The following is a 16139-nucleotide window of genomic DNA, read 5'->3' on the forward strand; positions in this document are numbered from 1 at the left end:
CATGGATTCTACATTGTAACTGATGTGATGTTCTATAAAGTGGTTTTAATTTAAAAAAAAGAGGCAAAAATTAGTTTGTTTCTTTATTGAATTTTTGAACAGTGGTACTCAGTCAGTACATATTCAGTAAATGCAAATTATTTACATGGCAGTGCACTACAGGCATAAATCTAGACCCCTATATAAAACATTATGGCATTATAGCAGTGACAACTCCTCCACAGTAGCAGGTGGGATTTTTCTTTTTTGAGGACGGCTCCTTTTACCTTTCAATACGGATGGTCTGTTTATGTTTTGATCAAGAGCCTTTTTTTGGGCAGCTGAAGAGGAGAAGTCTATCTTATGGCCAACCTCTGACTGTATCTTGGTCATATTACCCAGCAAAACCCAGTATGCAGGTTCATCTGTAACAGGCCTTGTGCCACAGATCCGCACTGTTGCTTCTACATTAAACAGAAGAGCAGCGACATGGCTGCAGGTCTCCACGACTCCGGCCATACAGGTGCAGTGGGCGGCTTCAACCTTCCCTGTGATGCTCACAATGACCCATGGCTGCAATGCTGGTTCATTCAGTCTTTGAGAGTGCAGCACCTGAAACACACACAGACAAAGTTCATTTAAAGACAAGAACTATGAGCCAAGGCCGACATAAATGTGTTTTATCTACTTTATCATAAATGTAACAAAGTGTTTAGAAAGTTGGCACATACATGTAATTTTTCATTTTTTTTATGCATCCATCTATAAAACGCTGCATTTTATATTCTAAATCTGCCTGTTTTCTGTCAGAAACCTGCCTGCAGAAAATGAACCTAAAGTATGTAATGCAAGGATGTAATCACTTTAGAGATGGAGAAAGCATAAAGTGACAATTATGAATCACTTAATATGATAAGGAGATTCTGCAGGTCATTAATATATAAAATTAAAATAAAATGTATTTTTAGTGACACAGGACACAAATATTGAAGCAATATTGTGAACCTTGTGACGCTGAGTCACGTGACCGCACAGCCACAAATCACAGCAGAGCCAGGAAAAGGGGGCGGAGAAAGTGTGTGTGCAGGAGAGGAGTCGAGCAGAGAGAGCTGCTTTTTCACGAAACGGGAGTAAAGTAGTGAACTTACAGGAACATATACCACTACCAACGTTTGGATCGATATCTGCATCGATCTGTACACCCTTGTCTCCTGGATTGTAGCTGAGATCAGCGTGAACCACGTGGGTCTCTGCTCCCTGATCTGTTTCCTGTTTGGAAAGACTTCCAGCTTCATCGCGGAGTTTCTCTCGGTTTGTGGGATCATCTAAAGGTAAGCACCGAGCTAACTTTAATGTGGGTTCAGTTTATGTTGAGTTTATCTCTGTTGAGAATAATAGATTGCTTGGTATACACTGGAGTTAGACAGACTGTAGAGTTCGTGATTGCTTGCAACATTATGAAATGACGGTTGCTAGGGGGAAAGAATACATATAGAAAAATAGTCTTTGAATATGAACAAAAGGATGGGGTGCAGGGCAGGAGAACAGCCAACCCCCACCCCCAGGACAGGAAGCCACAGGTACAAGCCTGGGGGACAGACAACGTGTCTTTCGCGCGTTGCATGCCGCAAGCATTTGCAGCACCGAAAAACGTTCATTCTCCGGTTCCAATGAATTCTTGCTTTTTCTTTGCTCCCCAAAAAAGGTATGTACAAAACGAAGGAGCAGGGGCGGATCTAGAGAAATTTTCTTAGGGTGGCATGAGGGTGGCAAAGAAATCAAATGGGGTTGCAAAATCAAAGCCTTTTTTTCCCCCCAAACACATATGCAGGTGGTTACATATGGTTAAAATAATTAAAATGCACTAAGTATACACGTTTTTCATATAAACATAGTCTATAACTTAATTATTGTCTGTAGCCCACATAATTACACACTTTAGTTACATAAAACATGTGAGTTTTGATCTTATGTACTGTATAGCCTGTATAATAAATAAATATGTAGCCCAATAAGTATAAAATCCAGAAAGCTACACAACATGGGGCGGTTCATTTACAAACACAAGTCTAACTTAAGTTTCACACTGTTTTTTGTTAGAAAACAATCACATTGTTACAGCTTAAATTACACAAAATGTCATAAATCTGCACTGTCATGAACAAAAATTTAAACCTCATTTTTCATGATTTGTTGGATTAACCCACTGAGGTCTGAAATACAACCGGCCATTTTTGACTCCTTTTGAGTTTACGTTTGTATTTCACCCTCAAATTGTTTCATTTTATTTTTTTTCCCCTTGTTTGGTATCATTCTTTTCAGCTCAACTGAATTTAGTTGTTTTTTTCACTGACATACTGCATTAGTACTACTATTACTATTAATAGTACTATTACTGATCTGAAATCACACAAAGAACTTAAAATCCTAGTAGTATTTTTTTACTGTAAAAAAACCCCCCACAGGCATGTTGACTAAATTTTTATAACTTGAAATGCAAATATAAAATGTACATTTTGTAAACACATACAACTATTTATCTAAAAATGCAGCCAATACTCCTGCCGTTTTCTTCCTTTTGTACAACCATTTAAAAATATTACTAAAACTAAAATGAGAGAACAGTCAGGTTTCGCAATAAGATGCCCCACAAATGATGTGTGCCAGTAAAAAAAAAAGTTTGTCCACCAAACGACAGAGGAGAACAGCACAGGGATAAACCTGCAGGCCTGACAACAGCAGGTGTATCACTCCGCTGGTTTTCTACTTAGTGACAGTGTTTACACTGCAATGTGCCTTTGTGACATTCATTAGTGCCCTCACTGACACACAAAACAAAACGACTACACAACAGAACAACTACACAAGACCACACAACACACTAAGTATACACTCCACACTAAACGTCACAAATCTCCCACATCTAAAAACTCTCTCTCTCTCTCTCACTCGCTTGCTCTGTCTCGCTGCTGTTACCGTCACTCCCAAAACTCTCCCCTCTTCCTAAACAACCAAATCCCACGTGTTGACTTTTTTTTTAATTGGTCGACATGGTACATTTTTCCACCGATAGGAAAGAGGTGGCTTTTTTCCCTTTCTTTACTGTTTTCGCGCTGTCCTTAGAAAACGCTTAAAACACACACACAAAAACGTGACGACAGTATTTAGAAAAAAGCATGGCTTATATATATTATCATAACTCTGGATTTACTGGCCTGTAATTAAAATTTAAAAACTTTGAAGTCCGAACTTTCAATGTGGGCTGAAATAGAGACTCAGCGTGGCTGCAGCTTATTGCTATGTCAGCTTAAAATAATCATGTGATTTGGAGGTGCAGCGTGTCTGTGGACCACAGAGGGTTAATAACACTCACCTTCCTTCCATTTCCAGAGTGTAACATCCAACCACCTGTGTAAAATCCGAAATTCCCATGGTGCTGTTCAAAATGTGCTCTGGCACAATCATAAACATCGCTTGCTACTGAAAACAAGAAAAAAGCCGGTCCTGCTATGGGCTGAACCATTTGTTAATGGTGGAGGGGGGGAACACTATGCAATATATTTAGTTTTAGCATTTATATTCACTGTTGACTGTAACTACGCTCAAACTGTTAATGCTATCTTATTTTAACAAACAACACTGTCATATGCAAAACTGGGGTGGCACTTGGGGTGGCAAGGGATCATTTTAGGGTGGCACTTGCCACCCCATGCCACCGTTCTAGATCCGCCCCTGCGAAGGAGAACAATGCCGGTCCGTACAAAGACAGACTTGATGAAAAGTCAAAGACAAGATACGAGGAAAAAATCAAAGGGAGTGAGAGGTTTGGACAAAAGACGTCAGCGTGCTGCCCAACTTTTACCACGCTCATATTTATAATTATACTGTTCTTGGAGTGAGTGCATACACTCATGAAGTTTTTAGTAACTTCAGGTCACTGCAACAAGCCCAGGTACAGTTTACCGACGGATGGGTACAGGACCTTGAAATGCACCGTGTAGAACGAAAGACCATCGTACATAAGTTTACCAGTCTCACAAATCATCTTCATAAATACACGTTTGTTAACTGTTTATATATAGGACCGTTGAGCTCAACGGTAATTAATTAGTAGTGGAAATAATTTCTGGTACACATTACAGAAATGTAGCAGTGACAATAATATTGTATGCTGTAATCGTACTGGCCAATTAGTGATACAAAAAAACTGTTTTATCCTGTGAATAAAAGTATATGTTTTTGTCAATGTACCGTGGTAATAACAGAAGCGAAACGCAATATTCTGTCAGGACAATTCACTATTTATGCACAATAAACAAAGGAGCATAGTGCGACAATTTCTGTTCAGCGACAGACTTGCTTGTAACCTATATCACCAATTATGTTATGAAAAATGACGTATTAACTACTACAAAACACTGACCTTTGTGGAAATGCTTGGAGCAGACTAACATGTCAGCTGCAGTGTTCTGGGACGTTATATTTGGTCTTTGAATGGCTGCAATCCAGGCTATCCGTCGCCTGTTTGTTACTTCAGAAACATGGCTCGAACAATTTCTCTTCAACGACGTAATCCGATAACAACCGATCTCTTTACCCGTCAGCTTCCCGTGGCTGTCATGCGATCGGCTATTGCAGTTAATAATACAACAGCTTCTTGCCATTTTTTGTGTTTCTTTTAATCGCTGTGTAACTGAGTTCAATTGAAAGCCTGCGTGCGCTAGTACCTCTTGCCACAAGTTCCCAGAACTCTTTGCGGTTTTACCCCTGAATGACGTCACATTTTCACAGAGAGAGAGAGAGAGAGTAGTGGAAGCCTACTGAGCAGGGGTGCCAAAGGGCTACCCCCGCGTGTGAGGAATGCTGCTCAGATCAGCCTTTAGAATACTACTTCATAGGGTGATCTCCAGATGCGTCTGTATTTTATTTACTCCCAGCCAGGGGCGATTCTAGGATCAGAGCTTTGGGGGTGCTGTCAGTCCCTGCATCCTTAAATGTTGTTGCTGCAAAAGAAGAATGGATTGGAATAAAAAAAAAAAAAAACATATCCTAACCTTAATTACTGGGGGAGAATAATGAATGATGCTCATAGTGAGTAAAAAGTAAACTGAGTGTATAATACAGAAACATTAAAAAACACTCCCAAAACAGAATAAATTATTACAAAATATGAATAAAAACTATAAAAATGGAGGCAACTTTGCCTGTGGTAGAATGTATACAATGTATGAAAAAATCTTGCAGATACTAATTTTACTAATTTAATAATAATAATTTTGTGTTGTAAGAGTTATGAGTTTCATGCTTTCATAGTGGTACTTAGGAGAGCTTGACATTTTTATCAGGTGGTACACACTGTAAAAAGTTTGAGAAACACTGATAAGTGTATGTGTGCTTTTGGAAAACATTTAAGCTGCAGTGCAGAATCTTTGGAACAAGCTTAAAACATTTTTAGAATATAAACAGAGCGCTCTGCTTCTCTTTACAACTCCTCACTCCACCGGGGCTCCGTTTGGCACTTTCTGATAGTGCGCAAATGTGATGTATGTGCTGCAGCAGTCATACAGACAATTAGATGGTCCAAAAGTTGGCCTATCTATTACTGGCTGAGGTTTTAATAGAGTTGTAGCTGAACCACATAAAATATATCATTAATTTTAATCTCCCTAATCAATGATAATGTTATGTTGGAATGTTGTTAAAGAGGGTCAAAAATGTTTCAACCCAGTTTGTTTTGCAGATTCTGTATAGCAGCTTTAATATCTGGTTGTTAAGTGATGACGTGACGAATCCTACTTCCGGGCCTAAAGTAAGAATAAGAATAAGAACAACTTTATTTATCCCGAGGGAAATTCTTTTGTCATGTACATGCTCAAAGCAGCAGGAGAGACAGAGCAACAGATGAATGAGATAAGTAGTCTGCGTTTAATATCACTTTTGTGTTGTCAACATGTTTAATGTTTTGTATTTTCTTCTATTTAATCTCAAAAAGCTCCTAAAACAATCAGTGATCACTGTTGATCCCTCGGCTTTTATTACCGCTAATCATTTATTTAAGCTCAGTTTTTAAAACCTTATGATGTAACTACAGCACAGCCCATGCAGCAGTATATGAATGCCTAACCTCGTATTGTGGATGGATTATCTCACTTGTTCTCCTGACTGAAGTTTGGTCCTTTTACAGCATCCTGCCATGCGATTACATTTGTTCCCGACCACCGAGAACACTCAAGTTAACTTTTATCGAGTGGAAAAAAAGTTAGCTTGTTTATATTATGCTAACATAGCTGTGTCGCTAGCGGTCACGTAGCACATCATTATATACCAGCTAGCCAAACTTCAGTAACTCTACAAACGTCACTGCTGTTTAGTTTTCTGTCTTCATTTATGTTGGAAGTGATAGCAGAGCTGTACGTTTGAATTTGTTTCCAAAACCCCGCAGTCAGGACATTCTATATTGTATTTAGATAGAAGCTAGCGAGCTAACTTCCTGCTAACTTCTAACTACGTTAAATGTCATAAATTCTGTTTTCATGGAAGCCTGGATGTTAAACTCAATTGTTACACCTGGTAGAGCAGAACGCTCATCATTTTATTAAAGATGAAAGAATTTAGACAGTTTTTCAACTCTCAGTAATGCCATAGTGATCGTTTGATATATGGACCTGCAGCGGAGTTTAGACCCAGACACGGCTAGTGACACCAGACTTTACGACCGGATAGGGAGAACACAACTTCCAGATTGTGTGAGTAAAATCAGGTTTTGTCTCTTTGTCAGTTTAACAGTTTCTGTTTTGCATGTCAGTTGTCTGTTTTCTTACCTGGTTCTTCCTGACCTTGTACTTTCTCCTGAAATTCCCCTCTTTCCTCTCTCCCTCTTTGGACTGACAATCATACACAAATAGATTGTATTCAATTAGACGAAAATTTACATATGAAAAAAATTCTATTAAGATCACTAACAAAAAGTCCTCTCTCAGTATACGTTGCAAACAGGACAGTGGTAACAACAGTAGGCTACGGACAATCTTAAGTTTTAGATTTTAAATAGGCTATATAAATTTCAATGGGAGCAACAGGACGGTCAGATGTGGCTAATTTTACTACAGAGTAGGACGGATTGTAGAGTAGCAAACATTGTCGGCAAAGATGTTTTCAACACTGCAGGTTACCTGGTGTGATGTTTTTCTGCTAAAAAGAAACATGGTCTGAGTCCTACCTAACTATATAAAGAGTAACTGAGGGTTAAATGCAGCTAACATGTCCTGTTTTAAGCCAGACACTCAACCTCCGCTCTGTTGCGTCTCAGCCGCCATCGCTCTGGCTGAAGCACCCCAAAAATGGGCCAATATTGTGCCTGCTGCCAGCGCAAATGAAGACGTCTGATTTTGGAAGTAAAAGTCTCCACCTGATTGCTACCATCAAAAACAATCATACTTCAACAGCTCCTGGATGAGGTCTTCTGCTGCTCTCCTCGGTATCTGTTCACAGTTTATTGTGAAGAGGTTGAGAGAAGAGTGAGGCTGCGTCCACACTAGCCTGGATAGATTGGAAAACGGCGTTCTCTTCTGAAAACATTCCATGTCCACACTAGCATTTTCAGTCGTTTTCACAGCGTTGCGCGTCCAGATTGAAACGGCCGAAAACGCTTACGTGCCAGTACTGCGCATGCGTGAAACGCAAGAAGATTCGACCTGCCTCATTTCTGTCTGCTGCTTATTTACTTTCTGGTGTTCTGACAAACCATCGTTCCTTGGCAAAACGTCTTATTGTAAGTAGTTTATGCACATTTCTGCTGTCACAGAGTAATTCCAGCACAAATTTTAGTAGGTATGACACTTTGCCACTTACCGTATTTTCACGACCATAAGACGCACCGTACTAAAAGGCGCAGTCTCAGTTATGTGTGCGGTTACTGTATTTAACACACACATAAGGCGCACTTCATTATAGGGCGCATACAAGTATGCGTATTTAAAAATAAAGCGGGAGCAAAACTGAGTTTGGTACTCACATTTTTATTACCGGTAATTGTCATCAATCAAACCCATCGACGTCCTCATCCTCTGTGTCTGAATTGCCATAAATCGCCATCAAACATGCCAGGTTCACTTTCTTCACTGTCAGAGTCACTTTCCGTGCCGTGCGGCTCCTCGGAAATGATGTCGGCTTTTGCGAAAGCTCGAACAACAGTGCCAGCAGACATGTTAGCCCAAGCATCTACAATCTATTCGCAAATTGTGGCGTAACTCGCCTGGCGCTGCCTTCCACTCTTGGTGAAACTGTGGTCTCCATCGGTCATCCATCGCTCCCACCCCGCTCGCAGCCTTACTTTGAATGGGCGGTTCACACCGATGTCCAGCGGTTGGAGTTCCTTTGTCAGGCCTCCCGGAATGACAGCAAGCTCACAGTTCATTTGTTTCACTTGTTTTTTCACATCGGCTGTGAGATGGGCACGCATAGAGTCACAGATTAAGAGCGATGGTGATGCGTGGAAAAAAACCACCTGGTCTCTTTACATACACCTCCCTCAGCCACTCTTTCATCATTTCCTCATCCATCCAGCCCTTTTCATTTGCCTTAATGATGATTCCTGCTGGAAACTTCTCTTTAGGCAAAGTCTTTCGCTTAAAAATCACCATAGGCGGCAGTTTCTGTCCATTAGCATGGCAGCCAAGCACAACAGTAAAAGAAGACTTTTCCTACCCCGTTGTGCGTATCGCTACCGTGCTGGTCCCCTTCTTTTTTCTTTTTTTTTCTTTCTCTTTTTTTTTTTTTAACCTGTCCCGTTTGGTTCTTTTGCCATCAGAATTATTGTCTAAAGGCAAAGAAAGATGCCCAACGGATTTACTTTACCAAATGGACCATCCCAGCCTTGCCGTAATGGTCCATTTGATTCACCTTTTATTGTTTATTTTATTTTTACTTGCTGAATACGGGACAGACTTGACTGGGGGAAGGAAAGGGGAGAAAGAAAGAGGGAAAGAAAAACAGCGGGGAAGAGGGACGGGGAAAAAGGGCAAAAAACCAAAAACCAACAGAATAAGCAGACAAAAAATACATATATCGATCACCTGGATCACTTGTTGAGAAAGAAAGAAGAAAGCAAGCAGAAGAAAACGAGAGTAATAAACATCATCACAATGATCTATGGGAATATGACAGTAAATACTAAATATTAAACATTATTGTGCAGCACGTAAGATCGACAGCGCACAGTGTGCTTTGAGGTAAGAGCCAAAAAGGGTGTAGTTTGTGTGTGATCACCTGTGTGTACACCTGTGAGCATGGACGCGCTTGGTTTTTTTCTTTAAAAAAGGTTCCTTCATGTAATGATCTGCTAGAGGGTGTGGGGGGGATGCTGTGGGGGCACGCATAGAGTCACAGATTAAGAGCGATGGTGATGCGTGGAAAAAACCACCTGGTCTCCTTACATACACCTCCCTCAGCCACTCTTTCATCATTTCCTCATCCATCCAGCCCTTTTCATTTGCCTTAATGATGACTCCTGTTGGAAACTTCTCTTTAGGCAAAGTCTTTCGCTTAAAAATCACCATAGGCGGCAGTTTCTGTCCATTAGCATGGCAGCCAAGCACAACAGTAAAAGAAGACTTTTCGTACCCCGTTGTGCGTATCGCTACCGTGCTGGTCCCCTTCTTCTCCACAGTGTGGCTCACCGGGATGTCGAAAGTTAGCGGCACCTCGTCCATGTTTGTGATGTGGCTGGGCTGGATGTTTTTGTCGCCGATGTGTTTGCTGCAGTAGGAGCGGAAGATGGCCAGCTTTTCATTATAATCCGCTGGAAGTTGCTGCGCTACCGTAGTCCTGGTCCGGATGGAAAAATGGCACTGTTTCATAAAACGAAAGCACCAAGACGGGCCTCCTTGGAAATGTTCAATTTTCATTTCGTCTGCTAGTGAAACTGCTTTTAGCCGAATGGTGACCGTCGAAACGCTTCTCCCACTCGTTCTTTGCTCGATGATCCACCGCTCGAGTCTTTCCTCCAACTCGGGCCACCTCGCCTTATGTCCGCGGAAACTCAGCTGCGTTTTCTTGACCTGCCGGAGCTTGTTTTCTAGCTTCCTCCACTTGCGAACCATCGATTCATTAATCTTAAATTCTCTCGCGGCTGCTCGATTTCCATGTTCCCCTGCGTAGCTGATGGCCTTCAGTTTAAACTGTACTTCGTAAGCGTGTCTCTTTGCCATTTTCAGGGTTGTTAAAACAACAATGTTCTGCATAACACACATACCTGTTCTTGTATACAGGTATGTGCGATCGTACAGGGAGTGCAGAATTATTAGGCAAATCAGTATTTTGTCCACATCATCCTCTTCATGCATGTTGTCTTACTCCAAGCTGTATAGGCTCGAAAGCCTACTACCAATTAAGCATATTAGGTGATGTGCATCTCTGTAATGAGAAGGGGTGTGGTCTAATGACATCACACCCTATATCAGGTGTGCATAATTATTAGGCAACTTCCTTTCCTTTGGCAAAATGGGTCAAAAGAAGGACTTGACAGGCTCAGAAAAGTCAAAAATAGTGAGATATCTTGCAGAGGGATGCAGCAGTCTTAAAATTGCAAAGCTTCTGAAGCGTGATCATCGAACAATCAAGCGTTTCATTCAAAATAGTCAACAGGGTCGCAAGAAGCGTGTGGAAAACCAAGGCGCAAAATAACTGCCCATGAACTGAGAAAAGTCAAGCGTGCAGCTGCCAAGATGCCACTTGCCACCAGTTTGGCCATATTTCAGAGCTGCAACATCACTGGAGTGCCCAAAAGCACAAGGTGTGCAATACTCAGAGACATGGCCAAGGTAAGAAAGGCTGAAAGGCGACCACCACTGAACAAGACACACAAGCTGAAACGTCAAGACTGGGCCAAGAAATATCTCAAGACTGATTTTTCTAAGGTTTTATGGACTGATGAAATGAGAGTGAGTCTTGATGGGCCAGATGGATGGGCCCGTGGCTGGATTGGTAAAGGGCAGAGAGCTCCAGTCCGACTCAGGCGCCAGCAAGGTGGAGGTGGAGTACTGGTTTGGGCTGGTATCATCAAAGATGAGCTTGTGGGGCCTTTTTCGGGTTGAGGATGGAGTCAAGCTCAACTCCCAGTCCTACTGCCAGTTTCTGGAAGACACCTTCTTCAAGCAGTGGTACAGGAAGAAGTCTGCATCCTTCAAGAAAAACATGATTTTCATGCAGGACAATGCTCCATCACACGCGTCCAAGTACTCCACAGCGTGGCTGGCAAGAAAGGGTATAAAAGAAGAAAAACTAATGACATGGCCTCCTTGTTCACCTGATCTGAACCCCATTGAGAACCTGTGGTCCATCATCAAATGTGAGATTTACAAAGGAGGAAAACAGTACACCTCTCTGAACAGTGTCTGGGAGGCTGTGGTTGCTGCTGCACGAAATGTTGATGGTGAACAGATCAAAACACTGACAGAATCCATGGATGGCAGGCTTTTGAGTGTCCTTGCAAAGAAAGGTGGCTATATTGGTCGCTGATTTGTTTTTGTTTTGTTTTGGGATGTCAGAAATGTATATTTGTGAATGTGGAGATGTTATATTGGTTTCACTGGTAAAAATAAATAATTGAAATGGGTATATATTTGGTTTTTTTTAAGTTGCCTAATAATTATACACCGTAATAGTCACCTGCACACACAGATATCCCCCTAAAATAGCTAAAACTGAAAACAAACTAAAAACTACTTCCACAAACATTCAGCTTTGATATTAATGAGTTTTTTGGGTTAATTGAGAACATGGTTGTTGTTCAATAATTAAATTATTCCTCAGAAATACAACTTGCCTAATAATTCTGCACTCCCTGTATATACCGGTACAGTCAACGCCCACACTTCACCCTTTAGCGTTCTCATGGTGTTCTCTACTACGTCCTCATTACAACACACAGGGCGCACTGCACTATAGGGCGCGCCATACTTTTTGAAGACAATCTAAGACTTTTAAGTGCGCCTTATGGTCGTGAAAATACGGTAACTTTGCCCATCAGAGTATGCTTGTAGCTCAGGGGTGGGCAATCCCAGTCCACAAGGGCCGGTGTCCCTGCAGGTTTTAGATCTCACCTTGGGTCAACACACCTGAATCACATGATTTGTTCGTTACCAGGCCTCTGGAGAACTTCAGGACATGTTCAGGAGCTAATTTAGCCATTTATATCAGCTGTGTTGGTTCGAGGACACATCTAAAACCTGCAGGGACACCGGCTCTCGTGGACTGGGATTGCCTACCCCTGTTGTAGCTCATATTCAAAAAGCCAGGACAGTTTGCCACTTAATTTTACCCGTTAAAGTATGCTTGTAGGTAACATTCACAAAGGTATCATGGTTTGGCACTTAATTTTACCCATCAGAGTATGTTTCTAGCTGTTATTGACAAAGGTAGGATGGTTCGCCACTGAATTTTAGCTGTTAAAGTATGCTTCTAGCTCAGATTAACAAAGGTAGGATGGTTTTGCGCATGTGCTGAAACAACGGGTAGGATGGTATGTTAGGTAGGATGGATTCCCAGAACACCGGCTCTTTGAAACGTGGCAGCAAAATGTTGAGGAAAAGCACAGAGTTTTTTAAATGGACTAACAATGAGGTGGACTTGTTGCTGTGAGTAACACAAAAGTAAAAAGTTGCAAAAGAGTTAAATAATTTCAAGAAATCTGGAGCATGTCCAGACTGATATTAATCTTTAATAGGACTGTCAAAATTGAGAGCAAACAAAACAACTGCTGTGTAATGCCCTCCGCTTTTTTTTTTCTTACATCGTTGTCATTTGGAAATGAGATCGCACATTAGTATGAATTGAGATCGCGATTTTCTAGCATTTAATTGTGCAGCCCTAAATGATGCCATCGAACAGATTTGACACAGGACACAGACCTTCAAAATAAAACAGGAAACATGAGACGCAGACATGACAATACAAACTTGATAACATAAGACACGCAGCATGAAACACAAAGGGTGAGGGAAACTTAAATGCAGGGGAAGAAAACACAAGAGGAATCTAATAACCAAATGAACTTCGCTGACCTAAAGAACTTAAACATAAACCATAAACATCAAAAATGAACTAGAACTCAAAACACTGGTTCAAAAGACCCAGAAACGTGACAAATACATAAATAACTGAGCTGCTGAAGCAGGTATATAGTGCCGAATTAACTCAAAACAATTCAGATTAGCCTTGACCATCTTATCAATCTTCCTTACATGCTTGTCCAATTTAAGACGTAAATCAAAAATTATTCCTAAAAACTTAAAATCTTTGGCCTTTTTCGTTCCTTAACTGGATTTTAAACTCACCATTTATCTGATCATCAGGAACAAGAATAGAGCAGGGCGATATGACCAAAAATATTTATCACGATATACATTTGAAAATTTGCGATAACGATATAACTGACGATATAATTGACACTAGACAACATACTTTACAACTCCTCAACTTTATTAGTGCAAAAAAAAACCCCATCAGTGTATTTTCACTTAAACAAGCAGCTTTTTTAAGTGCATTAAAATAAATATAAAAAATTAACAGTGCAAATGCAAATTCCTTGCTGACAGTTTAACCAAAAGGCATTTCCAGTGGAAATTGGCCGACATATCCTCAGCATAACCATGTATAATATCCACAAAACTTAAAAAGAGGTTATACACACACAATACGGTAATATTATGTTGAAGCACAGTATGTATCACTCCGCGAGGCGCCTGCCTACAATAGCCGTAATGCTCCGACAATCCATCAAGTGGTGCGGCTTCGTAGCTTAGCAAAGTCGTACTGAAACATCTGACAGATTTTCGAGCGCCGTGTACCACATAAAATCGTTTCCAGGTCAGTAAACACAACCAGAATTCATACATAAGGCACTGTCGATTTTCAGACAAATCAAAGGATTGATTTTAAGTGTGCCGTATTTTCCAAAAAACACGGTAATAACGACGGCCCGCTAGCATGCTCTACCAAAAATAATGCTTTGTTGTATATCTGACGCCAAACCAGTTCCACACCACTGAAGTTGCAGCATTTTTACAAACCAATTCTGGTTCATCCGTTTCATTCAACAATCCGCTTTCGCTCTTCTCATTCTGCGTCGCCGCCATGTGCGTATGTAAACAAAGGCACTGCGCATGCGCGTTTTACCCATATTCTATCGCGATATTTCATTTTCTTATCGTTGCCCAACATTACACCGGTATTACCGTGAACGGTATGATATAGCCCAGCCCTAAACAAGAAACTAAGAATCTGTTAGTCTCACTCATTTAAACCCTCTGCTGCATTCTGTTCACCCCTGTTATCATTCAATCATCTTTCCTAATATAATATTAGTCCACTAGTTCATATATCGTTTCTCATCTTACTAAGTGAGCCGAACAAGATGATAAAATCAGAAACACAGGCTTAAAATACCATCTGCTATTCATGAGCATCATTGCATGTATGTGTATGTGTTAGTAGGATTAAAACATTCTGTGCTTATGTATGTCGTTTTAATTACTTTCCCCTTTTTCTGAAACAAATCTGTTTACTACACCTTCTTGTTTCAGAAACATCTAAAGAAGAAAGTCTCTATTGTAGTCAGACACAGCTAAATTCTGCTTGTGAGTTAACCTAGCCAACCACACTGTGTTGTGTCATTCCCATTCTAGGGGAGCTAGGATGGTAATGAGGTGCTTGAAATGTTGTAGGCGGCTGAGTTTATACTGATCGAGACTCCGTCTTTGTGGATCTATGGAAGTCCATATATACAGGGTAAAGGCGGTGATATGCAGGGGGGTGAGGGGTTCTTCCCTTTCAAGTTCTTGTAGGCAACTGATGACTTTCTTTTTGTAGTTGCTTCTGGGGTTTCACCTTGAAGCTTCATAGGTATTGTTGTCACTGAGGAGTTTAGTCATGTTTATTTGCTCTGCTTCTTTTTGTCAGGAATAAAATACATATATATACTTTTTGTGTCCCAGCTGAGTAACAGGAGGAGAAGAGTCTGGTGGTGCAGCAGAAGAACAATTTCAGCCATTTGGACTCAGCTCAGCCACTACAGAGGAAACAATGACTTCAAGACAAAAGGTGACAAAAACATCACAGTTACACTGTTATTGAAACTGTGTGCACAGCTGGTTGGTTTTTAAAAACCCATTAACAGCAGCTTTATCTTTTCTCCTCCATATATACAGAATCTACATTCACAACCAAAAACCACAGAAGTTGCAAGAAAATACAAAGATCATATTTTCTCTACACACATTGAAACAACAATATAATCAGTTGAATCACCTACAATGTGTTTTTGTTGACATGTTTGATTCCACCAATGGAGGGAGTTTCAGTTTGTTCCACGACTGCATTTCACTCACTGCCTCTGTTTGTATCTCTGTCACTGCAGGACCAACATGGAGCGAGAAGTCAGCGCTCTCAGGAGGCCGACAAACCTCACAGAAGAAAGCGAGAGAAAACCTACAGCTGTGATGAGTGTGGGAAGGATTTTACCCAGGCTGGACACTTAAAAACACACCAACTCATCCACAGTGGAGTTAAACCTTACAGCTGTGACTTGTGTGGAAAGTCTTTTAACCGGGCTGAAAACTTAAAAACACACAAAGTCACCCACAGTGGAGTTAAAGCGTACAGTTGTGACTTGTGTGGAAAGTCTTTTACCCTGGCTCAAAACCTAAAAACACACCAACGCATCCACGGTGGATTTAAACCTTATAGTTGTGATTTGTGTGGAAAGTCTTTTACCCTGGCTGGAGACTTAAAAAGACACCAAGTCATCCACAGTGGAGTTAAACCTTACAGCTGTGACCTGTGTGGAAAGTCGTTTACCCTGGCTGGAGACTTAAAAAGACACCAAGTCATCCACAGTGGAGTTAAACCTTACAGCTGTGACCTGTGTGGAAAGTCGTTTACCCTGGCTGGAGACTTAAAAAGACACCAAGTCATCCACAGTGGAGTTAAAGATTACACCTGTGACCTGTGTGGAAAGTCTTTTACCCTGGCTCAAAACCTAAAAACACACCAACGCATCCACAGTGGAGTTAAAGCTTACAGCTGTGACCTGTGTGGAAAGTCGTTTACCCTGGCTGGAGACTTAAAAAGACACCAAGTCATCCACAGTGGAGTTAAAGATT

The 16139-nt window shown here is 41.0% G+C and overlaps 1 long non-coding RNA gene across 1 annotated transcript; it reads left to right on the top strand.

Moving 5' to 3' along the window:
* Positions 1 to 1250: 1250 nt before the first annotated feature.
* Positions 1251 to 15455, top strand: LOC120438351. The gene is made up of 3 exons (XR_005611827.1): positions 1251 to 1310; positions 14973 to 15078; positions 15395 to 15455. It is a non-coding gene; the product is annotated as an uncharacterized LOC120438351 (long non-coding RNA).
* The last annotated feature ends 684 nt before the right edge of the window (positions 15456 to 16139 follow it).

Source organism: Oreochromis aureus, linkage group 3 (assembly GCF_013358895.1).
Source record: "Oreochromis aureus strain Israel breed Guangdong linkage group 3, ZZ_aureus, whole genome shotgun sequence".
NCBI lineage: Eukaryota > Metazoa > Chordata > Actinopteri > Cichliformes > Cichlidae > Oreochromis > Oreochromis aureus.